This window comes from Globicephala melas, chromosome 10 (genome assembly GCF_963455315.2).
Source record: "Globicephala melas chromosome 10, mGloMel1.2, whole genome shotgun sequence".
Classification (NCBI taxonomy): Eukaryota; Metazoa; Chordata; class Mammalia; order Artiodactyla; family Delphinidae; genus Globicephala; species Globicephala melas.
The window spans coordinates 16,115,980-16,141,736 of record NC_083323.1 but is presented as its reverse complement, the minus strand read 5'-3'; positions in this window follow the sequence as shown (position 1 = coordinate 16,141,736).

Below are 25,757 nucleotides of genomic sequence, written 5' to 3'. Positions count from 1 at the left end.
TGCTCTACCTCCAGGTGTCGTCTGCTGACTCCAAGGTCTAAGGGCAGAAAAGGGAGTGATTCCTCCTTACCTATTTAATCCACAAGGATAGCCATTCCCAAAGCCCCTGCCGACACGCCCTCCTAACTCCCTGCCAGCACTGCATCATCTAGCCACACCCAAACCTGCAGTGGCAAGTCGAAGTAGGGCTCCTCGACTGGCTTTCACCAATCAGGATTCGAGGATGGGTAAGGGCCAGCCTCTCCAGAACAACACAGTCACCCATTACCTAAGACTGAATTGTTGTCCTGCCAGCAAGTACAAAGGCAGAAGGAGAGCTGTTGGGTAGGAACCCAACGGTGCCTGCTACGTCCTGATCCGACGTACCTGGCCTTCCCCTCTCACAGCTTAGACAACTTGTTCACACAGCGGCTCTAGGGCAGTGCTTCTCCAACTTCAACACACATCATTGCGGCCTCGGGACAGAAGCTTCTGGACTTGGGACCCTTGCAGATTTTGCCTTATGTACCACTTCATCTGGCTGCTCATTTGTATCCTCATCCTTTAAACGGTAATCATTAAGTATAGCAATTTCCTGAGTTCCATAAGGTCATTCTAGTGAGTTTTCAGACCTGGGGCGTAGGGATCGTGGGAACCCCTGAATCGGTAGCCAAGTCGGATAGGATGTGGGTAGCCTGGATTCACATTCCCACGATCACATAGGAGGAAACTGTAGAGTCCAAATTTACACTTAGGTTTGCACAACGCTGGGGGTACTGCTAACATTGTGTTCATGGGGATGACCCTCCTGCCGCTGTGCATCGTTGTGCAACGAACAAGGGCACTTCCCCAGTGCTGGCCAGACTCTCCCGAATCAGCGTCACCTGGGGCATTTATACAATAGGCGTTCCCAGCCACACGCCCCGAAGATGCTGATTCAGTAAGTTTGGGGTGGGGCCTGGGAATTTTTATTTTTAACAGGCTCCCCCGGTGATTCTGACAATCAGGCGGTTTGGCAAACACTGTGCTGTGCTGTGTTTACCAGCCTCCTCACTCAGGTGTGTCCATCTGCCCGAGAGCCCAGCCCTTCTGTTGCCTAGTTTGGGTCGAGGACCTGACACATTCCTGGGCAGAGTCTCTAAGAGCAGGATATAGTCTTTTCCAATCTCCACACTGTTGCTCAGTCTTACACTGGGAAGAAGTTTAATGAATCGGGCAATGTGAATCCCACTCAGCAAAGCCATCGACAGCCCCCCTCCTGCTTCCTGCTCTTCCTCCTAAATTCCCCACCTTGGCAACTGACCCACCATTCACCCAAACGGAGGAGGCGGGAATGTTAGGCACATCCTTGCCCCACTTTCTCCTTCACACCTCATTTCCTCATCACCACTTCCTAGCGATTTCTACCTCCTACGTAATACCTATTAGGCTCTCCTTTTCTTCTCTTCTTTTTTACTGCCTGTGTGATATCCAACTCCACTTTTCACCCAGACCGGCTTGCTAACAAGGCTTTCCGCTTTCATCCTTTGCCACCGCCCCATAGGAGGCAGATTGTATAGTCCAAAGATGGTTACAGAATCTCCCATCTCATGTATTTTTCTAGAATCTTGCCACTATCCATCAAAAGGTAGGGTTTAATATCCCTTCTCTTGAATACGGGTGTGTTTTGTGACTAATTCAATCAATAGAGTAGGCAGAAGTGATGCTACATGACTTTGGCTAATTCCTAAAAGGCGATTCAGATAACACTTTGCCTACTATGACACTCACTCTCGATACCCTTGGTCTCCATTTACACCTCCACGCCAGCAGTCAACTGCCCTGAGACCACCATGCTGGGAGGAAGTCCAAATTAGCCCACGCAGAGAGGCCACATGAAATGGTCCTGAACCTACACAGAGAAAGAGAGGTGCCTGACCAGCCCCCAGCTGCTCCAGTCCTACACCATTACAACTCCAGCCACCTCTGACTGCCACTGCATGAGAGACCCCCAAACCAGAATTGACCAGCTGTGCCCCTCCCAAAATTCCTAACCCAAAGACATCATGAGAGATAATAATAAAATAATTGTTTTAAACCAGGAAGTTTTGGGAATGACTTTTTTATGCAGCAGCAGCTAACCAGAGCCCCATTCGATGGGCACACAGTGGCCAGAACCGTATGAAACAGAGCTACTCAAAGTGTGGTCCCTGGCCCAGGGCTGGAAAGTGAACTGTATGTTACCAGTTAGTATAGAAATTGAGTAAGTGTTTAGAAGCTTTCACAGGGTGATTTTATGTTTGTTGAATCTAATAATAAAAAAAAAAATTGGACTTATGTTTTGTCTGGATTTGGTCAGACCTGGGTTCAAACAGCAGAAGGGAAACCGCTTTTGATTGGTTGATCAGACACAGCCCCTTTTGGAAACTGCAGGGCATTGAAAAGATGGAGTGAGACCTTGGGTGAGGAAGGGGAGGGGAAAGTGGACCAGGCAGAGACATGAGTATGAGGGGAGACCCTATCTAACGCAAGAAAAAGAGGGACATGTTCGGTGGACTGAAAGAAAGTGACGTGTCTTTAGACCAATGCTCACCTTGCGAATCTCTTCTGCTGCAAGTAACAGAAAACCCTACTACAGTGGCTTCAGGAAATGGTGGTTTTTCTGACTGCATCAGAATCTTGTGGAGACACCTCCATATCCTCTTGCCAGTGGACACTTCTGTGCACACTAGCCAGTCTTCCAAAGGTCAGAACGTACAACTCTTCGAGAGCTTTCTCCAAAGTCGCCGTTCACTCTGCCCTTGGGGGGGGATGAGAAGTGCTGTTCTATACGGGCTCCCACGACCCCAAGCAGGATTAAACTCCGGGCGCCCAGAGGGGTCATTCCTAATAACTCACTCTTTATTGCCTTTCTTCTCTTCGTTGTCTCCTGCCCCATCTCCCTCGTCCACATTTCCTGGGATCACTTACTAAATAAACTACTTGCATTCTGCAAAGCTACAGCAGCCTGAGCAAGACAGAGGATGGTAGGTGGCAATGCTGGAAAGTAGACAGGGACCAGAGAGGTAGAAAGGTGCGGACTTGCCTAAAGACAGACAGAAGTAGTGACGCAGCCGGAATTAGAAGACGCTCCCGGGATGGCGGGTCTGTGCATTTCATGAGGCTGCGCTGTGCTCACTGAGAAGTCAGGAGCAAAATCGCCAACCTCAAGTTGCCTGCAAAATGACCCCGGTGATTCTTCCTACAAAGGACCTCACCCGAATTCTGGCTTCTCATGGTTTCCTCTAGCCAAGCAGCACCCACCTCAGAGCATGTCCGATACTGAGGCTCTGAGACCAAAAAGAAACCAAAAGAGGCTCGGAGAGACTGGGAGTGCCGCTACAAGTATATCCACATCAGTCAGCTTAAAGTGGAAGAAACGGAGCACTTGAAGTCACAGACTCTGCTGTGCGTATGCCTCCTTCATCTGCTTGCTGTGTGACTAAGGGCAATTTTCTTAACGTCTCTGTGCCTCCCCTGTAAATAGACATAAGCTCATAATGCTACCTTGCTGAATCATTTCAAAACGAAACATAAAACATGGAAAAGTGACTTTAAGTCGTGCCTGATATACAGTAGGTGCTCGGTAATGGCCAGTCTCCTCTCTTCCCACACACTCTCTTTCACAACAGAACGAAAAATCAAGCAAAGATGTACTGACCAAATAATCAACTGCATTTGTCTGGCATTTCTCAGCCCGCTTGCTTTGCACGATTGTTTCTATGAGGCTAATACCTCATTACAATAACTCTACACTCTAATACCAGTGGGCCCATACACAGAGGCCCAACTTTTAAAAAAAAAAACCCATTATAATCATGGCTAGTGGGCTCCCCGGTGGTTTGACCAAGAGCCAGGCCATAGTCAAATAATCAAACTGCAGATGCTGGGATAGCAAATCAGCTTAAATGTAAACAGTGGCAGAGACTCAAACTACAGAGGGGAGAAGCGAAGAGGAGGCTTGCACAATGTTGGAATTTCCCTTCCATGTCCTCCCAAGTTAATTGGCCCATAAAATAACCAGGCTTGTTAATGAATAATAAGCTCATTCCTGAGAGGCACCTGGGTCAGGCGGTCACTCGGGGCCCGCTGGCTGTTGACTCTGCTCTTTGAGCTGAAAGGAACCCCAAGGGTGACGTGAAAGCAGAGGCACTGTGATCTCCATCCTACTGACTGCTCACGGCTACTCGGCTAGTTGGAAACAGGATCACAAGTCGCAGAACCAATCAGCAGAGGGAAGAAGAGGCAGATCAGTTTGGGGAGCCTGAAGCTTATACTTCGGGGTGGGGGGACCTTTTTGAGAAAAATCACACAAAACTATGCCTATAAAATATGCTTGGCCATCCAGTACCGCCTTGAAGGAAAGAGTGGTCACCCCAATACGACCTAGCCCAAGGAGTGTGAGGGGAGAGGGAGAGAGGAGGAAAGAGACAGCAGACTGAGTCCACTGCAGCTAAAACCGCTTACAGAAACACATGGCCAGGTGAACACAAAGCCAGGGCCACCCCAGGCAAGTGAGGGACCCCAAAGCTTCAATAGCTTCATTGATGGAGATGGAGAACTACGACCTTGAACTCCTGCGTTTTCCACATTTTGCTTCCTGATGTCATTCCATCAAACCAAGAACCTGATGCTATCTAACTTCAGAGCTGGGCTGCCAGTAAGGGCGCGGTTTAACTAGTCATGGTGGGCAGGGCAGAGGATTCCCAAGTGTGAACGAGGGCACCTGAGATCGTTTCCAAAACCAAACCACCAAGGGCTTTTGATTCCCCAGGCTGTAGTTCTCTCTTCTATCCATAAGAAACTATTTCAAAACTAAATACTTCAGGAAATAGGCAGACACCAAAGCCCAATTCTTCCAAGGAGCCTGGACATTCAAAGAGAATTGTGGTTTAGACCCTCACCGGGGTAGGCTTTCAGTGGCTGAGAGCATCATGGTTAAAGGTGTAGGCTTTTAAACTAGGCAGATTTGGACCCGAGTTCTGGCTCTGCTGCTTGCTAGTTCTGTGACCTGAGATAACTTACTTAACTGCCTTCAACCTCGATTGCCTCTTATGTAAAACTGAGGTGAAGATAATATCTGTTTCGTAGAGGAGGAAGGGTTAATTAAGATAATTCACATAAAGCCCTTAGCTCAATTCCTGACACATAATCATAGGAGACAGATTCAGTGGGATTAAGAATAAATTTACTGCCCCTTCCTCTAGGCTGAAAGTTTGTTTCCCCCCAAAGGCGGGAAGCCCCAGCCCCCAGGGGAGATAGGGCTTTAATGGAGGTAATTAAGGTTAAATAAGGTCATAATGTGGGTATCTGATCCAATGGGATTATGTCCTTATAAGAAAAGACATCCACCAGACAGCTCTCCACCATGTAAAGACACAGGGAGAAGGCAGTTGTGTTTAAGCCATTAAGAGGGCTCTCACTAGACACCAATCCTACTGGACTTTGATCTGGGACTTCCGGCCTCCAGAACTATGAGGAAATAAATGTCTTTTGTTTAAGCCACTCCATGCACTATCTGGGGATAGCCAGATAGCCAATCCCCCCACCCCCTCTTCCAGTTAGAGGGGTGGTCCAGGAATCCAGGATGGCCAATCAGAACACTTTATCTCTCCAGCCACAGTGAATGGACAAGAAGTGGACACATGACCTGAGCCAAGCCAATCAGTCTTCACTGAGACTTTTCTGCTAAAGCAACCTGGGAAGATAACTTCCTGTTTATGTTGGTTCTTGGGAGGATGTGTAGTTATGGCTTCCAGCGGTCGTCTTCCTCCATCACAGGGAGTTAACCTGTCTATAGGAGGAGAAAATAAAGCCAATACAGAGAGGGAAAAAGAGCAAAGAGATGAAGAAAAAGAGGGCACTCTGAAGATGAGTGTGGCCTGGATCCAGCTACGCCTGAAACCTACATTGGACTTCCCAGTTATGTGAGCCAACAACTTTTATACCTTTTCCTGAAGCTAATTTGACTTGGGTGGTTGCGGGGTTTTTTTGGTCACTTTTGTCAAAAAGAATCCTAAGACACTTCCCATGATATGCACTCTGACTGAACATTTTTGGCCTCATTTGGTCAGATGGGTCACCACTGGGCAGCATTCTGCCACAGTACGTCATACTGAAAAGTGGCCATTCTCCCTTGCCACCAAGTGGCATGGATGGCATCACGCCTACAGACCTCTGCAAAGCACGTGGCTGGCCCACACCACAGCATTTAAAGCAGGAAAAACCAAGTCAGGCTGCTCTGCTTAAGTCTATTCCAGGAAGCTTTAAACCTACAAGTGCAGTTATCTGAGAGAAAGTTAGAGGAGTCTGCCAGCCGAACAGGTTCAGCCAGAGGGAGTGGTCAGAGTTTTCCTGCCTCTCCCCAACAGGTGGCTTCCAAAGCTGGGACCGCGTGTCCAGCATCTGCTCTGGAGAGAGATGCAGTTTGTCAGTCTTGGCTCCTATGTGCTGATGGGGTCGGCGTAGGAGGAGCCGGCACTTCTATCCACAGGATACAGAGAAGTGAAGCCAGCTTGATTTGAAGAGTGTCCAAGCCATCTGATGTGGGATCAGAGGGCACCGGCTCCTGGGGAAAGCACATTCCCACGTGTTTTTCGACAGCCCAGTGCAAATGGAACAGAGCCACTGCTGGGCCGCCACATCACTGCCCCAGCCTTGTGGGTGACAGCCCACCTGGGAAACAAGAAAGCAGAGCTTGAGAGCATTTCCTTCCCTCTCAACCTGTAAGAGGCTTTCACAGATGTCAGCTCATTTGAGTCTCCCTTCGAGCTTAAGGACAGGAGGAGGGGACAGGGCAGGGGTGAGCCTCTCCCATGTTTTACCTGGGGACACTGAGGTTAAAAGAGATTAAGTTGCTTCGTCAAAGCCACACTGCCAGTCCCATGCTTCAGTTTCCCTGCCTCAGCCTTTTCCAACTGTGCCTTATCTAGGCCCACTGACCCATCCTCCCGCAAAACCCATGAAGGCTTAAGCGATCCCTGCATTGTCCTGCCTGACCTGCTTGGAATGAAGCAGAAATTTCCTCAGTACACAGACAAGCACCCCGACACATGCACACATTCTTACGCATCTACATACACACATGGGCTTACACTCATTCACATGTTCACAGGCATGTACATATGCTCATACGTTCATGCACCCAGGCTTATCGCAAACACATACACAAATACCAAGGCAGGATACACAACAAAAAGACACACACATTCACCTATGGTGTGAATGTACCCTGGCGCCCCTTGAGGCAACTTCACAACACTGACCCCTAGAACTGATGCCTGCTTTCCTCTGTTGAGCTGAGTCTTCCAGCCTGCGACCCCCTCCGCTACACCCCCTGATTCTAGTGATTTTATCCAGGACCAAGATCTGAGTTTTCTTTACTTACAGCCTCTCACTGATGCTCCAGGGCTATAGATCCGTCATGACAGCTGGAAAAAAATGTGTCACTAACATATGTGGAAACGCAACAGAGAGGAGGTATGATCCAGTGGCAAAACCAGTGACTGTGCACTCGTGCCGAAACTAAACAAGGAGAGAATGCAAATAAAAAACCGTACTCCATATTCACTAAAACAGATGATAACTTCCAAATAAATATTAACAGATCAGATTTAGCACTGTAATAAAAGAAATACAAGAATCATGAAGAGAGACGTGTATCATTGTAATTCATTACATTAACTCATTCAAAAATACTTATTGTATTGTTTGGACATTTAACTCTTTGCCAATGTAGTACTGGCTCAAGTACAGAGCAACAGAACAAAATAGATGGATGAATATGATTAAGCCTACAAATATATTACTGGAACAGGAGATTCCAGAGACAGATCCATATCTAGACACTTACCATACTTTTTAGATAAAGGTGACAATTTAAGAAAGAAAAGGACCATCGAATACATGATATTGACACAATTTCTCATTTACAAGGGAAAAAATAAAATTAGATCCTACTCAATGCCATCCAAAATAATATATCCCAGATGCTTTAGACTTCAACATAAAAACCAAAACTACAGAGTATCCCCCATAACAAATGAATTCAGATATAGCACGACCAGTGATTGGCAACTAATTCTCATCTTCAGCACTGGAACACCAACCCCACCTCCTAAGTGACAACGTTTTGGGCCCTGCTTCCAGGACCATAATGGGGTTTTAGTATACCAGAAGAGAACTTGCAAGAATATTTTTACAACCTTGAGATGGTGAGAAGGCCTTTGTAAATAAGACACAAAACTCAGAAGCTGTAAAGGAAAGATTGACAGACACAACTACAGCAAAATTTAAAGTCCTGTTGCATTAACACCAAGTGAAATTCAAAGGTGAAGCACTAAAAACAAACCAAACGTTCTCAATAGAGTAATCACTAGTAAATTTGATTACATAATTTACCCTACAGCCATTTGATGGAATCTTAATAGTGGTTACCAAAACTAATGCAAAGTTATATACATATATATACAGGTGTAGAAAATTTTCCAAGGCATAGAGCTAAGTGTCAAAAATGAGCCACAGAACTGGATAGAGGGATAGATAACAGATGATAGATCTCACTCACATTTAAAGAGCATGGCCTGGAGGGGTGGGATAGGGAGGGTTGGAGGGAGGGAGATGCAAGAGGGAAGAGAGATGGGAACATACGTATACGTATAACTGGTTCACTTTGTTATAAAGCAGAAACTAACACACTATTGTAAAGCAATTATACTCCAATAAAGATGTAATAAAAATAAAAAAAATAAAGAGCATGGTGAAAATTATTAGGGAAGTTCATAGAAAATGGGCAACACTCATCCATAATGAATTATGAACAGTTGTTATCTCTGAGGAGGAGAGTAGGGTCAACAGATAAGGGACAAATTTTACTTTTCACTCTTCAGCTTCTGGTTATTGAGTTTTTACAAAAAGAAAGCATTCGTGAATTTCACGTACTATGTAAGAGACAAAGAAAATCATAACATGTGGAATCAGTCGGCTGCCATCCTGGCTCCGACGTCTATCAGCTTTGTGAGCTCTGGCAGTTGGCTCAGTCAAAATGGGGCAATAACACCTTCCTCCTAATAATGTTCTGATCACCAGATAAGTTATAACTACTGTTTATTGAGCACCTACTGCATGCCAGGCTCCTTAAATGCACTATTGCCTTTTAAATACATTATCATGCTGAACTATAGTGGCAGCCTCGTAGCTACTGTGTTTTGCATGTAAGGAAACTGAGGCCCAGAGAGGTGAAGTCATTTGCCCAAGGTCACAGAGCTGGTAAGGAGCAGGCAGAGCTGGGAGAAAACCTAGATCTTTTGGACGCTAAGATCAATGCTGATTCCTCCCATATTTGCCACTAGAGGTCCTTTCGTCTTCTCGCTCAGATGGGTGGTGCTTACACTGGGCTTAAGCAACACTCTAGAATAAATCTTAGACTAGCTCCCGGACAGCCCCCAGCCTAGACCCTGCAGAAGGGGGACCAGGAATTACTGACTCATAGCCGCAGCCGATTGCTCACAGACAGTGTCTGGAGGCGCCTATCTCCCACTTCCTCTGAAACAGATAACAATGGCTATTTTAGTCTGAAATGCCCCTGGCATAGACACACAAAGAGTAATAAATCTGGATGGAAAAAAAAAATCCTTGTAAAATTGCAGTCAGGGACTTGCATTTTAAACTCCCTTACCCTGCTACAGCCAGTTGGGACACCCACTCTGGGGACCGCCTGCCAAAGAAAGGAGAGAAAGAAGACCAGGAGACAGATACCACAAACAGGGGCAGGCTAATTAGAACCTTTAGTGGCAGAAGCTGAACAGATGTAATTAGCCAGGAATGGCTACTTGGCTATTTGAATTGTTTACAGCAAGGTACAGATTTCCCTCTGTGAACCCGAAATTTTCAATATACCTACAAATATTAACCTACCCCTTTCAAGGATGTATTACATGCCAGGAACTGTCCTAGGAATTTCCACAAATTAACTCATTTAATCCCCACAACAAGTTAATTATTATCTCAAATTTCCAGATGAGGAAACTGAGGCACAGAGGAATTAGGTGAGTTGTCCAAGGTCCCAAAGCTTGTAAGTGACAGGCCCGGGCAGTCAGACTTCAGGATCCATGCCCTTCACGGCCGCGCCACACTGTCTCTCAAACACTTGGTGGGCGGCAGGGTTGGGTGGAGTAGGGAGTGTTGCTTTGCATTGAAATCAAAGTAGGAGCTGGAAGTCAGGTCGGGGTTAATGTAGTTCAGAGAGGTTAGTCTCAAGGCAAAAATGGCTTGGAGGATGTCAAGAGTATCCAGAAATCTGCAGGAGAGTGCTGGACTGCCCGGGGAATGGAACGAGTTTTCAAACCAATCTTATCTGGATCTCAAGGGTTCCAGAAACCCAGCTGTTGTCTGAGTTATGTTTCTGAAGGACTTGACCATTTTCTCTCCCCCAGATCTCTTTGGGGGTCAAGGATTCCTACTGTGTGCTGGGCCTGGCGTCCTCGGGTCCTTGGCAGCTGGGCCCCTCCCTTCTAGTTCCCCTTTCGGTCTCCAGTTCTAGTACACCCTTGTCCTCGCTTGATTGTGTTGCGATTTGAAGGGATCCATCTCCCCTCTGCCCCATTGCCCCCAGGGCAAAATACCTCAAGAACTATAAACACAGAAGTCAAATGGAGGATAAACTGCCAACTTGGTGTTGTCTGGCTGGAGAACACGGCTGATACCCCCCGGCTGATGCGGTTCCTATGACTTCCCCCAGTGTCCAGCCCAGTGCCATCCAATCAAACTTTCTATGATGATGAATATGTCCTGTACCTGCGCTGTCCAATAGGTAGCCACAAGCCACCTGTGGCTCTTGAGCAGTTGAAGTGTGGCTAGTACAATGGAGCAAGTGAATTTTAAATTTGTGTTTAATTTTCATTTTAATAGCTACATAGGGCTAGTGGCTACTGCTGTGAACAACACAGCTCTAGACCTTGGAGCGCAACTCATGAAGAAGAGCCAGACACCACGGCAGCAAGAAGGGGAGCTGCTGTTTAATACCAATTGAGTCTGTATTAGTATCTACTGCTGCTGTAACAAATTACCAAAACCTAGTGGCTTAAAGCAACACACATTTTTTATCTTATAGTCCTGAATGTCAGAAACCCAACATGTATTAATTTCACTGGGTTAAAACGCTGTGGTCACAGGGCTGTGCTCCTTTCTGGAGGCTCTAGGGGAGAATCTTTCCTGCATTCCTTGACTCACGGCCCCTTCTTCCATCTTCAAAGCCCCCAGTATAGCATCTTCAAGTCTCTCTCTTTCCTTATCACATCACCTTCTGTCTTATAAGGATGCTGTGATTATATTGGACCCACCCAGGTAATCCAGGATAAGCTTCTCATCTCAGGATCCCTAACTTAATCACATCTGCAAAGCTCCTTTCACCATGTAAGGTAACGTATTCAAAGGTTCTGGGGATTAGAATGTCGACATCTTTGGGAGTAGGAAGCCATTATTCTGGCCACTAACAGAGCCCTATCCTGGGACAGCAAGAGATGCACTTCCAGAACTGCCTCTAAAAACTGTCTCGGAGCCCTGATCCAGAGGTGTTTACTCCACTGGGGGCTGGAGCTGGAGGCGAATGCAGGGCTAGCACCCTGCTCAACTCTAGGGAGTGCCATTTGCCCTCATTATGCAAAGGACCACGTGGACTTTTGCAATGCACAGCACGAGCAGCTGCATGTGGGGACCCTGGGAGAAAACTTGCTCTATAGACAGACCATCATGAAGGAAGAAAAAGGGGAAGAGGTGAGCATGCATATTCACTTCCTTCTCCTGGTTTGGCCAGTCAGATTAGATCCTCTTCATCCCTTGGGGGAAGATTCAGTGAGCAAAGGTAGGAAATGCATTACTTCCAAATACTTTCACCTCCTGGAAAGTGGGGCAAAAGTTCCTCATGGAAATGTGAGAGCAGAGGAAAATGTTTCTCCTAAAGGGCTTCCTGGCTCAAAGCGTCCAGACTCTACTTAGCCAAAGATTCCTCTCCACATCACAACACACGCCCGCCACCTTCCCACCCCAAACGCTCCTCGGACTGATGCAGCCAGAAGATGGATAAACCCAAAAGTCCCTCATGACCAAAATCACCCTTTACAGCGGCCCACAAAAATGTCCTGTGGGGTTGGCCTTTCCCCACTGCGGAGGACCGAGTGAAATCAGCATTCCTTAACACTCTCTCGGCCTCAGTCCAGTTAACCATACCCCACCTCACTTAAAGAAGAGGATTTGTCATTTTAGCCACAGTTTTCCCCTCTACCCAGTACCGGTAACAAACAGAATTTCTCTGGCTCCAGACCCACACAGTCAGGGGAGATCCAACCACCACCAGATTCCCCCCAGTGAGTTGTGGGAGCCCTCGGCAGGGCTCAGATGTGCTCACCAATGTCGCCTCCCAGCCACCAGGTAGCAACGGACACTCTCTTTCTCCTACTCCCACGATGGCATCTCCTGGCCCTCCTGGTGTCTGGAGGATCACGTCCTCTCTCTCCTCTGACTGCATTATAGGCTGGGGCAGCTCACAGCTCAAGTCACTCTTTGTTCCAGCCCCTCTCTCAAAGGCTACAGTGCTGAGTTGCCTTGAGTCACTGGGGTCTGACAAGAGCTACTGACATGGTCCTCTTAACATCTCCCCCTACTTCGTTACCATGGCCTCTTTCTGGGGCTCTGCCTTAGACAGTGATGAGTGTTAGGAAGATGATGAAACAGGGAGATAATATACCTGTGACTTGAGGGCAGGGGAAGGGCAGGTTGAGGGGCGTGGGCATGATGTCTTCTCTGAGGAACATGATTTGAGCTAAGACCTGAGGATGGGAAGAACAGCCGTGCAAAGGACTTGGAGAAAGAGTGCTCCAGGCAGAAGGAAAAGGTTGTGCAAAGACCCTGAGGCTGGGACAGGCTGGCTTTTGTCTGAGAAACAGAAAGAAGACCAGTATGTCTGGAGCTGAGTGAGAACAAGACAGCCAGAGACAAGGTTGGAAAACAAAAGAGTAGAAAGTGGTCAGACCATGTAGGGCTTTGTCAACCATGGCAAGACATTCGAATGATTCCTAAGTTTGGGGACCTTAGAAACTGAAGAGATGGGGTGCCACTTACTGAGGTGGAGAAGTGGAGGGGAAAGGAGTAGGCTTGGGAGGATTGTGAGATGGAGTCAAAAGTTCTGTCCAGGGCTTCCCTGGTGGCGCAGGGGTTGAGAGTCCGCCTGCCGATGCAGGAGACATGGGTTCGTGCCCCAGTCCGGGAAGATCCCACATGCCGTGGAGCGGCTGCGCCTGTGAGCCATGGCTGCTGAGCCTGCGCGTCCGGAGCCTGTGCTCTGCAATGGGAGAGGCCACAACAGTGAGAGGCCCGCGTACCGCAAAACAAACAAACAAAAAAAGTTCTGTCCAATGGAGACAGCAGGGACTGACCGTCAGAACACTGGACACTTGGGATCATTCACCCAGCAAGAAAGGTGGTTTGAGCAAGGTCGCCCACTCTCTGCCGTGATGTCCCTCTAGAAGTGGTCAGATAGCATTCTGGCTGCAAAAATAGAATGAAACCCACAGATGCATGGATAACTGAAAGGTTCACTCACTTCTTTAGAACTAGCCCCTCACTCAGTCAGCTAACTACATCCAAAATCTTAAAGCAGCCACAACTTAAGTGGTATGGTCTTATGCTTCCGCTAAAAATCTTCTAATGGTCTCCCATGCACTCAAGAAAAAAAATTCATGCTACTTATCCAGATGTTAAGGCAGCTCTAGCAGCTGTATCAAGCACCTCAGTGACAAAACCCAACAGAAGTTTAATTCTTACACTTGTGCTATGGACTGAATGCTTGTGTCCCACCTACCCCAGACCCACTCAAATTCATATGTTGAAGCCCTAATCATCAGTGTCATGGTATTTGGAGCTGGGGCCTTTGGGGAGTAATTAGTTTTAGGTGAGATAATGAGGGTACAGCCCCCATGATGGACTTAGTGTCCTGCTAAGAAGAGGAAGAGACTAGAGCTTTCTCTCTCTCCCTCTCTTTCTCAGCCATTAGTGGATACAGCAAGAAGGCAGCCATCTGCAAGAGAGCTGGCACCCGATCTTGGACTTCTCAGCCTGCAGAACTGTGAGACATAAATGCCTGTTGTTAAAGCCACCCAGTGTGTGCCAATCTGTTATGGCAGCCCAGGCTAAGACAATGTCTAAAGGCCAAACAGGTGTTCCTGGTCAATGGGCAGCTGACATCCAAGTAATGATTCAGGATTCGGGCTCCTTCCATCTTATGATTCCACCATCTTAAACATGTGGTTACTAAACCACATTGTGGTTGAAGAAAGAGCATCAAGCACTGGGGAAATGGAGGTGCCATTGGCTAGAACTCAGTCACGTGACCACACCTAACTGCAAGGAAAGCTGGGAAATGTAGTCTAGCTGTGTGTCCAGGAGGGTGAGGAGGACATCTAATGGACCTGCCCTCCATGCTTACAATGTCCCTCACAATCTGGCCCTTCTACGTCTCCAACCTTATCTGCCAAGATTATCCCCTCACCCAATATGCCTCAGCCCCCTTTCTGTTTCTTGAATACCAACACCCAAATCTCCCAAGTTTTTCTTGCTATGGAACCTTTGTACAAGTTGTTCATCTGCCTAGAAGCCGTTCATCTTCTCCTGATCTCTCACTGGCTGAATTCTTCTCGTCAGTTTCATCTTTATTTAAAGGACACTTTTGCCCTAGAAATTCCATGGCATACGACTTTCTGATATATTAGCCAATTTCCTAAGTCCTTAATATATTTCATAACTTTTTTGCACAGCAAGCTATAATTGCAAAACATCAGTACTTCCAACAAGACAAATAAAAAGAAATTATATGGACAAATGTCCTTATGGTGGTGATTGGGAAATGGTATGGATTGAATTGTGTCTTCCCCAAAAACTTATGTCAAAGGTCTAACTCCCAGGACCTCAGAAGGTGATGTTATTTGGAGACAGAGTCTTTACAGAGGTAAGCAAGTTAAAAGGAGGCCATTAGGGTGGACCCTAATCCAATATGACTGGTATTCTTAAAGAAGGGGGAAATTTGGACACAAAAGACAGATCCATAAGAGGGAAGATGACGTGAAGAGACACAGGGAAATGTTGGCCATCTACAAGCCAAGGAGAGAGGCCTGGGATAGAGCCTTCCCCAACAGCTGTCAGAAGGAAACAACCCTGCTGACACCTTGATTTTGAAATTATGGCCTCCATAGTATCTTGTTATGGCAGCCCTAGCAAGCTATTATGGGAATATCTTAGTTCATTTTCAAATTTTGGACTGAAACTAATCATGAGTTTTTCTTTATTTTTTTAAGTTTGGCACATGATTTGAAATCTGTCTACCATCTCGGGTAGTACAATAAAAACTTCACAGCCATAGCTATAGAAAAATGATTAATAAAGCAAGATATTCCCATCTATTGCCAAATGAAGTTTGGAGTCAAATTGCCAAGGTTTAAATACTGGCTCCATCACTTGCTGCTGTGCCACCTTATTTAACCTCTCTATGACTCAGTTTCCTCATCTCTAAGTCGAGGATGATCATATTAATACCTACCTCATGGTGTTACTATGAGGATTAAGTAAGCTAGAACATACAAAGACATTAAAATAAAACCTGCCCATAGGAGGTCCTCTATAAATATTAGCTATTACAATTAGTAGTGCAATTTGATTTCTTGTTTGTAAAAATCACTTACATATATATATGTAATATGTATAGGTAAAACTTACAGGTGTATATATATGTATAGGTATTTATTTATTCATTTATCTATAAATATTTTTAAATTTTTGATAAATAGCAGTGATTAGGTCTGGATGGTAGGATTACAGGTGATTTCTGTTTTCCCTTTTTTTCTTTGTATTTATTAACTATTCTACACGAGGCATGTGTTACTTACATAACATATTTTTAGGGATTTTTTTATTATTCTAGAAATGTCTTTTGAGACTCCAAAAATTATATTGCAACACAGTGATATATACAAGTTGATCACCAGCCAGTGAACAAAAGAACATTTTCATCTCTGCCACCCGGGCTTGGATTGTTGGTTTCAGGGAGAGAGAGACCTGCAACTTTGCTGTTGGCAGGGTTGAACACTTCTTCCTGTTCTTGGACTGGTTAGCATGGGGAGGAGAGGTGTAGGGAAAAAAGAAGCGTCCATAGACCACAGCCCAGGAACAGAGGGGAAAGCTAACCCTTGCAGATGGTGATCTGACTTTTGATGATTGCTCCCTCCATATATGATGTGTGTCTACACTAGGGATGTCTCAATTACTTACTAACTTATGTTCATTATATTTATGAATTCAAGAAACATTTACTAAGTACCTACTACACACCAGGTCTTGTGTTGACGATAAAACGATGATTCAGATGTAGTCCCTGCCTTCAGAAAGCTCATGTTGCTCTTGACATTTTGTTCTTTGATAGTTACACAACCAGCTGAGGAGACGAAATCAGACATCCGAAAACAGAAAACATTCCAGTCCCACAAAATGCAAGCATTCCGTCTGACACAGGTACACCCCTGCCAGGTTAATAATAGCTAATAAAACACATGTATAAAGCTCTTTGCAAATTTGATAAAAGGCATTGTAAAAGAGCCTGGCCAATGTGGAGAGGTACATAGATGATCAATAACAAGCGGTAATAATGGGATAGCTTTCTATAAACTCTCTCTAGACTCTCAGGCCTCAAGCCAAGAAAAACCTGCTGCTTCACGTCATTGTTTCCCAAAAGCCGAGCTGCCTCCTTCTGAAAGCTCTTCCTGTGGGTTGCTTTCTTTTTGACCTGCACTGCCTGTTATCCTCAAGATGCCTGCAAGACACAGGGAGAGGCTCTGCAGCTGAGGAAGTTGAGAAAAGAAAAAAATTTCTGAAGCCTGGGAAGGAGGAGATGAACAAGTCCTCATCACCTCCAATGTCACTGCCAGCATGACCATCATCATTCTCGTCTCCAGGAGATTTTACTGAGCACCAACTACGTGCCCAACATGAGTGAGGCTACAGCATGAGCAACACAGAGGAGGTTTCTGCCCTCATGGAGTTTCCATCCTCATGGAAGAACGACAATAAAACAATTCCAGAGAATGTCAGATAATGATAAATGTTATGAAAGAGATAAGACAGGGTCATGTGGTAGAGAGAAGCTTGGGTCCTCAAGGGGGAGAAAGCTTAGATAAGAAGATGAGAGGAAAGCATCCTTGGAGGTGAGAGCCTAGAGATAAGAAGGAGCCATAAGGCTGAAAATTCATGCGGACAATTCTCCATGCAGAGGGAACAGCACATGAAAAGGCTTGGAACTTGCTTGGCATGTTGGAGGAGCCAGAGAAAGACTGGTGTTTGCACACTGTGTACTAAACCACAGGGAGGGGAGAGGAGATGGGATGGGAGAGATCTGAGGGGCCAGAGCACGTGGGGCCTGCAGACCATGTTGAGGAGATTGGATTTTGTTCATAGTTTTACTGAACACCTATTATGTTCCAGGCATTGTACAGACACTCTCTCTTTAAATCTCAGGGTAACCACACAAGGTCCGTGTCATGACCGCCATGTTATAGATGAAGATGATACAATGCAGAGAGGTTACAGGATGTGTTCTATATCCCACAGTAAAGGGCAGAGCTGGGATTTAAATCCACATTTGTCGGACTGCAAAGCCCGTGCAGCTAACCACTGCACCACGCTGGGTAGAAGGATAGGATTTTAGTGGTTACAGTGCCTCTGTGTTTTCCCCTCTCCTCCCTCCTCAATCCCCCCAACTCTTTCCCTCAAACATCTGTGGTATGTGAACAATTTGAGGGCTGGGGCAAGGCAGCTTCCCTAGAACCTTCCATGAATCTCAGAGCCCAGGACTCTGCATCAGCAAGCAATTCTGACCCTTGAAGGGGAAACTTCCTCTCCCTCCCCTGGAGTAACACTCTCAGCTTCTCCAGCCCCTCTCCCACCTCTCCCCAGGGAAGAAGGGGGCACTTAACCTGATAGGTGAGGTTGAAAGGAAGCCCTTTCCCCTCCCCTCCCCTCCTCTCACTTCTCCTTTCTCTTCCCTTCTTCTCAGGACCGTGTTGCCCACTTGGAGCATTCATTCTGCTCTCCCACCTCCCAGCAGCTCTGATCTCACTGGGTAATCTGGTGGAAATCTGTCTCTTCCAGGGTTAGTATTAGGACGCCCATGAGTCTGCCATCTGATCCAGAGCTAACTCATCTCCTGCTGCTTTTTGAGGGACAAATGGGGGGAACACTTTGTAGGGGGACCATTAATGCTCAAGGTTGTGATGCCATTATTAGGCACTCACTGCACACCACCATCATCAATGGGCCTCTCTGCTCAGGTCCCCTGGGCTGTGGTTGTCACATCAGTAACAGTTGAGTTAATAATCTGAGCTCTGGGCTTCCCTGGTGGCACAGTGGTTGAGAGTCCGCCTGCTGATGCAGGGGACCCGGGTTCGTGCCCCGGTCCGGGAAGATCCCACATGCCGCGGGGCAGCTGGGCCCGTGGGCCATGGCCGCTGAGCCTGCGCGCGTCCGGAGCCTGTGCTCCGCAATGGGAGAGGCCACAACAGTGAGAGGCCCGCGTACCGCCAAAAACAAACAAACAAACAAACAAAAATAATCTGAGCTCTGCTTACCTCCCTGCATTATTGTGAGGACAAGCTGAAACAAGATAGTGAAGGCAAGGTGGTCCCTAAAACCACAAAGCCCTATTAATAAGGGTGGAGGGAGGAGAGCATGATTAATACATATGTACAGACCTCCTGAGAGTAAAAGTAGGATCTCAGAACCAGGAGTAGCCGGAGAGGGCAAGAAGCATGCGGTGCAGCACGTCTTCAGAAGTAAGCAGCAGGCAGGGCGGGGGCTTTGGAGTTAGGGGGACCTGAGTAAGAAGCTCGGTGGCTCTATTTACTGGCTGTGACTTGGGCAAGGGACTTAACCTCTTGGTCTAAGTTAGCCTCAGTTTCCTCATCTGTGAAATGGATGCATCATCTCTTCTTCTGCAGGCTCAGCATCCATGGTCCCTTCTGGATATAGGCTCCTGAGTTTCATTGCAAGACCACCTGCCTCCAGTCTCAGCCCATGTTGTGAAGCTGACCTCACCCTCAGGTCCAAGTTTGGCATCTGACAGAGACCTGAATGATTTGAGCATGAAATTCCCATAGCCACAGCGAGTTGTTCAGAAACCAACATGTGAACATGTGAACCTATTCTCATTCTGAGAACTTTATCAGGAAGAGAGAATCTCTTCAGATTGTGAAGTGGGTAGATTATAATAAAACTGGAACTTCTAGAAGACGTGTTGTCACAGTAGGCGGCCTGGTTGAGAAGCAGATCCAGGAGATGCAGAAAATAAGAGCAGGACTCGATGACATTTTCTGAATCCCTGGATCTAGCCATGCAAGAAGCCAAGACTTTTCCAATGCCAATAAATAAATTATCTTTATTTTGATGAAACCAGTTTAAGATGTCACCTGTTGCCAAAAGTCCCAACTAATAGAGCATTTAATTGAATAATACATATATTCCAAGGGCTTAAAGCCATGCCTGGCACACAGTAGCTACTCAATATCTGAAGACCGTTATTCTCAAGCTTACATGACTCCACCTTGGTGATGAGGTCTGAACTGAAGGTCTTAGGGAGGCCTGTGTTTTGGGAAGCAAAGGAGACACTAGCCTCCTCTGGCTCCCTGCCTCCCTCCAGGAGCCTGTGAAGTATCTCTGATAGGAGCCTCTGGCTGCCTGCCTGTCTGCCACACTAAAGTTCACATCATCCCCAGGACACTGAAGGAAAAGTCTCACCCCTTGTCCTGCCACAAAACAGATGCAGTGACTGCCTCCCCCATTATATCTAAGCCAGGGTTTCTTAACCTTGGCACAAGTGACATTTGGGACCAGATGATTCTTTTTTTTTTGTTTTTACATCTTTATTGGGGTATAATTGCTTTACAATGGTGTGTTAGTTTCTGCTTTATTACAAAGTGAATCAGTTAGACATATACATATGTTCCCATATCTCTTCCCTCTTGCGTCTCCCTCCCTCCCACCCTCCCTATCCCACCCCTCCAGGCAGTCACAAAGCACCGAGCTGATCTCCCTGTGCTACGCGGCTGCTTCCCACTAGCTATCTACCTTACGTTTGGTAGTGTATATATGTCCATGCCTCTCTCTCGCTTTGTCACAGCTCACCCTTCCCCCTCCCCATATCCTCAAGTCCATTCTCTAGTAGGTCTGTGTCTTTATTCCTGTCTTACCCTTAGGTTCTTCATGACATTTTTTTTCTTAAATTCCATATATATGTGTTAGCATACGGTATTTGTCTTTCTCTTTCTGACTTACTTCACTCTGTATGACAGACTCTAGGTCTATCCACCTCATTACAAATAGCTCAATTTCATTTCTTTTTATGGCTGAGTAATATTCCATTGTGTATATGTGCCACGTCTTCTTTATCCATTCATCCAATGCAGCTCAATAACAAATAAACAAACAACCCAATCCAAAAATGGGCAGAAGACCAGATGATTCTTTATGGTAGAGGCATTTCTGTGCATTGTCGATATGCAACAACATCCCTGGCCTCCACTGTGACAACCAAAAATGTCTCCAGACATTGACAAATATCCCCTGGAGGAGAAAAACAGTCATCCCAGTTGAAAATCACTGATCTAGACCAAAGCCACGAATGTTAAATCCATCAAGTAAACTTGGTGGTGAAATGTACAGCCCAGAGACCCCAATATTTTCAAGGGCACAGCAGTGTGAGGTTTGGAGAATTTAATAGGCAGCTTGGAAATGCAACTTACATGATAGTGGTGAGGGCAGCAACATAGGTAAAAATTAAAACAAAGCTTCTAAAGGCATCATCTTCTTCTTCATCGCCATCATCACCATCATCTCCTTCATCACCATCCTAACAAGCTGGCATGTATCATGTGCTACCAGGCACCTTTCACTTCTTATCTCTTTAAATCCACATAATAGCCCCATCATATTCATAAGAGGAATGACTATTAGAGGTGAATCACAGACGAGTAAACAGAGGTTTAGAGATACATATGACCTTGTATACTCAAGGTCATACAGCCATCAAGGAGCAAATGGCAGGTCTGGGATTCAAACACAGAGTCTGACTTCACAGAGCGAAGTTTTAACCAAGATACTATACTTGGATTTTGTCTGAGATCCTGTCAACTGAATCTGCTGAATTTATCTAATAATAACCCTAGGTGCATCAAAGGAATTCCTGAGATGTAAGCCTAGATAGATAGATAAATAGAAAGATAGGTAGATAGATAGATAGATGATAGATAGATAGATGATAGATGACAGAAAGATAAAATCAGAAATATGGAACCAGAAAAGTTCTTAGATATTATTGAGGTCTGTCAGTCCCGTCCTGGAGACCAAGTATACCAGCACTACTTACTAGATACCGATTAGAAGCCCTGATTGACTATCAGGGCTATCATAAGAATTCCTAAAATGTGATTTTATTATATTATAGTTAGAAATATTTATACATCTGAATCATAAATAGCAGAAAAAGAAAATTGGTTATTATTTAACAAACAGTCTGTTCAGAAGACAATATCTTTTAAAACACAGAGAGAAAAGGAATTGGAAAAAAGTCCCCAGGCATTGACAAGTGTGAGACCCTACTCCAGCCCATCTTGTTGCTTCTAATGAAGGTGGGAAATTATGGGAGCCAAGTTGGCCAAAACTGTCAAAGAAAAACTCAATTTTTCTAAATTCACAGTCCTGAGGACATTGCCAGAGGAAGATGTGCCGGTACAAATGTATTTCTTTTCTCTAACTATAAGCGGATTGAACTTTCCAAAGAGCTTCTTACTATGGCCGGTGAGTTGGCCAACATTTCTAGATATGGAAACATTCCCAGAGAACCTCATTAAATGTTCATGTGACCAGCAGGGGAATCTAGAGAAGACAAAAGAACAAAACCACCAGCCTCCTTCATCCTGCTCTGACTTGGGCAAGAGTAGGAAGAAAGGCTGGCTTGGCCAGTTCACACAGATCATCCATGTGACATGTGCTCATTTGCAGATGGAAACAGAAATCCTGACTGTGGCCATTTGCTTATTTACTGATCTCCCCTCCCAAGACTATAACCTCCTCTTTGTACCTCTAGTGCCCATCATCCTTCTTGCATGTAGTAAGCACTCCAAAAATGTTTGTTGAATTAATTCATTTTTTTATAGAATAAGGTATTAGCAAACAATGATTAATATGGACTTAAAAGACCAGGTCTCAAATCCTGGCTCTTACTGGCAAACTTTGTGACCCTCCCATCCCTGATCTAGGTCTCATTGCCTTATCTGTAAAATGAGTAAATTAAAAAAGTAAAAACTCTATGCCATGTTGGTGGAAAGGTAAACATTTCAGAAACATTTCCAAAAGCAATCTGTCAGCCCTGAGTGAAATTAAACGTGTCCAAGTCCTCCTGGGTATGTATATCCCAGAGAAATTCTGGTTCACAGTAATGCTTTATGGTAATGGTTGGCGCCAGGGGAAATTACAAGTTAAACATAATGAATGTGGTCTATGGAACACAATGCTACAAAGAGAATCGACAAAGTATACATCCCTAGAGCAGCGTGGATAGACTTCAGAGGGGCAGTATTAACATGAAAAATAAGCAAGCAGCCAGAAACACAGAAAACACCTACACCCTCACTCATAACAAGAAAAAAAAAAAGCCAATTAAATCTATAGTAAGATACCATTTCTCACCTATTAGATTGCTACAAACATACAGGTATGATTTCACTCTATTGGCAGTACTGTGGATTAACTGGCATCCCATGCATTTCATCATGTAAAGGATGCAATCGCTATGGAGGGGATTTGAAAATATCTCATAAAGGGATAGAGCATTTGTCCTTTGACAAATAAGTCCATTGCTAAGAATCTACACTGGAAACGCACCTCCCTAAATACAATATATACCCAGGGTTATTCATTGTGGCATTGTCTGTAACAATAAAAAATGGAAGCAACCTAAATTTCCAACAATAGAAAACTGGTTGAAGAACTATTGTACATGGTCACAATGGGTTTCTATTTAACTCGAAAAAGAACAAAGAATTGAGACTTCCCCGGCAGTCCAGTGGTTAAGGCTCTGTGCTTCCACTGCCAGGGGAGGCGGGGGGGGCGGGGGGGGTGGGTCGTGAGGTGCAGCCAAAAAAAAAGAAGAGCTCTATATACTGATTTGGAGTAACTCCAGGGTATATTATTAAGTGAAAAAAACAAGGTATAGAACACCTTGTATAGAACATGTTTATACATGTACTATATTTCATGAAATGAGAAAGAGAAATAAGAATATATATACATGTATATGTGTTTGCTTTTGCCAAAAAAAAAAATTTGCCAGAAACCAGTAATAAAGTTACTCTTACGAGTATGAGGACCAGAAATAGGATGGAAGGGTACAGATGGAAAGGAGACATCTCTGAGTTCAACTTTTAATTTGGTTTTATCTTTTGAACTATGTGTCTTACATATTCAAAAAATAAACTGAACCGAAAAGAGGGGGAAAAAAGACATACTCCAAAATTGAAAACAAACTTTTGAGCACAATATCCGAACTATTCATCCTTAGTGGGATCTATTCTAAGAACCAACACAATAAAAAAATTTTGCAGAGAAATCTTAAACTTCACTCAGTAGCTTTATTATTAATAACAATATTTGTGTGGTTTTTTTTAAAAAAACATGTATTGTGTGAGAAAATAAGGAAAGAATAAGATTTATAGCATAATACTATTTGTGAAAATTAAAAACACATACACCAGCAGTATCTCTCAAGGACACACCCATATGTAAGGATATATCACATTAGAATGAGTACCTATTGAAGGGAGAGAGAATGGACATGGGTGTTAGGACAAAGGAAGGAAAAAATAAAACAAAAGAGAGGTTTTGCCGGGACTAATTATGATAATGTGCTATGAGCTGAGAGGTGTGACTTCCAAAATTCTCGGACCACGAGGGGAAATGTAGTACAGATACTACCTAAATAAAGCGAATGGGTTGACTTTAGTAGTTGCTGAGGTTTCTCCTAGCTCTGATCTAAATTTCAAACAAAGAGAAATTGACAAGACCATGAGCTACATGTTGCCATCCTTTTATTTCCAGAAGCCAGAACAATGTCTAGCTTGTAATAGATGCTCATTAAATGTTTACTGAATAGATGCATATCAGTTATGAATTGCATTTGACTGTTACTAACACAGATGGAACTTCATAAGAAAGAAGTTTACTTCCCTCATACCTAAAAGTTGTCTCGAGGTAAACAGTCGAGGGCAAATATGGTGAACCCATAGTCACTGGGTACACGGGCATCTGTCTTTCTGCTCCACTGACCTCATTCTATGGCGTAGGCCTCAAGGTCACATCATGGTCCAATACGAATGCCACAGTTCCTGTCATTTCATCTGCATGACAGGCCAAATGAAGGGGGAAATGTGAAAGATCAAAGGGAAGGAAAAACAGCTCGTCCCCTCCCTTTTAAGGAAACTTTCCAGAAGCACCAAACAACACTTGTGATTACATTTCATTTGATATAACTTAGTCACTTGGTCACACCTAGATATAAGGGCTCAGTAAGGGAAGCCAGGAAACGTCGTCTTTTATTCTAGATGGTGTGCCCAGCTGGAAATTACTGTTTGTTACTGAAGAGAGAAAGTTAAGAGGAGTTTGGCTAGGCAGCTAGCAGTGTCTGCCATAGGAGAAGGAAAATAGGGTTTTTGAGCACAAACTACCTGCCAGGTATTTTAACAGACTTTGCATGTCTATTACATGGCCATAGCGCATGAGATATGCTCATATTAAAAATTTATTTCTGGTGTATCTGAAATTCAAATTTAATTGTGCATGCTATATTTTTGTTAGTGAAATCTGGGAATCCTACCCCCTCAGGTGGTAAAGGCTAGCAATTAGCTGGGAGACTATATGGTTTAGCAGCAAAGCAAGCTGACTCCGGTGTCTGAGTACGAGGGTTCAATCCCCACGGGTGATGGGACCTTGAATAATTTCTTAGTGTTTCCAGTCTCTTCCTATGCTTCAGGTTCTTTGATTGTAAAATGAGGATAATCATAGGCTCTCTTAGGGTATAGTTGTTAGGATTGGATGAGCTATGTGAACAAAGTACCTGGGACAGGGTGTGTCTAAATAGATATGGCAAGTGGGTTTTGGATAAAGAACCCGGTCCATTATCTTGTCCCTCCTGGCTGTCACCCCAACAGGCTATGGTCCAGAGAGCCTCTGTTACCATTGACCCTCTATATTTCACAGTCATTACTATTGCGAATTATAATGATTAATCATAACAGCAGTAATTTTAATCATGCACCCACTGTGCTTTACAAGGTAGGAAAACAATCTCCCTCATATTAGCTCGTGCGCTCAGCCTCCATTTTCTCATCTGTAAACTAGCAGCTGATGTAACTAGAAACTGAGATCACGTGTGTTGAGTGCTTGGCACATGGTAGGTATTCAACAGTCCTTGTGCTTTATTACCGTGCCCTACTGCGTAGCCCTAGGTGTGCACCAACTATCGTGTTTATATATTGAATCTTTATTTCATATATATTTGGATATTGAATGCATATTAATATCTGAATATATATTGAATATATAGGTTTATATTGAATATTTATTTTATTTGAAATAAATATATTAATATATTATATTGAAAATTTATCATAAATAAA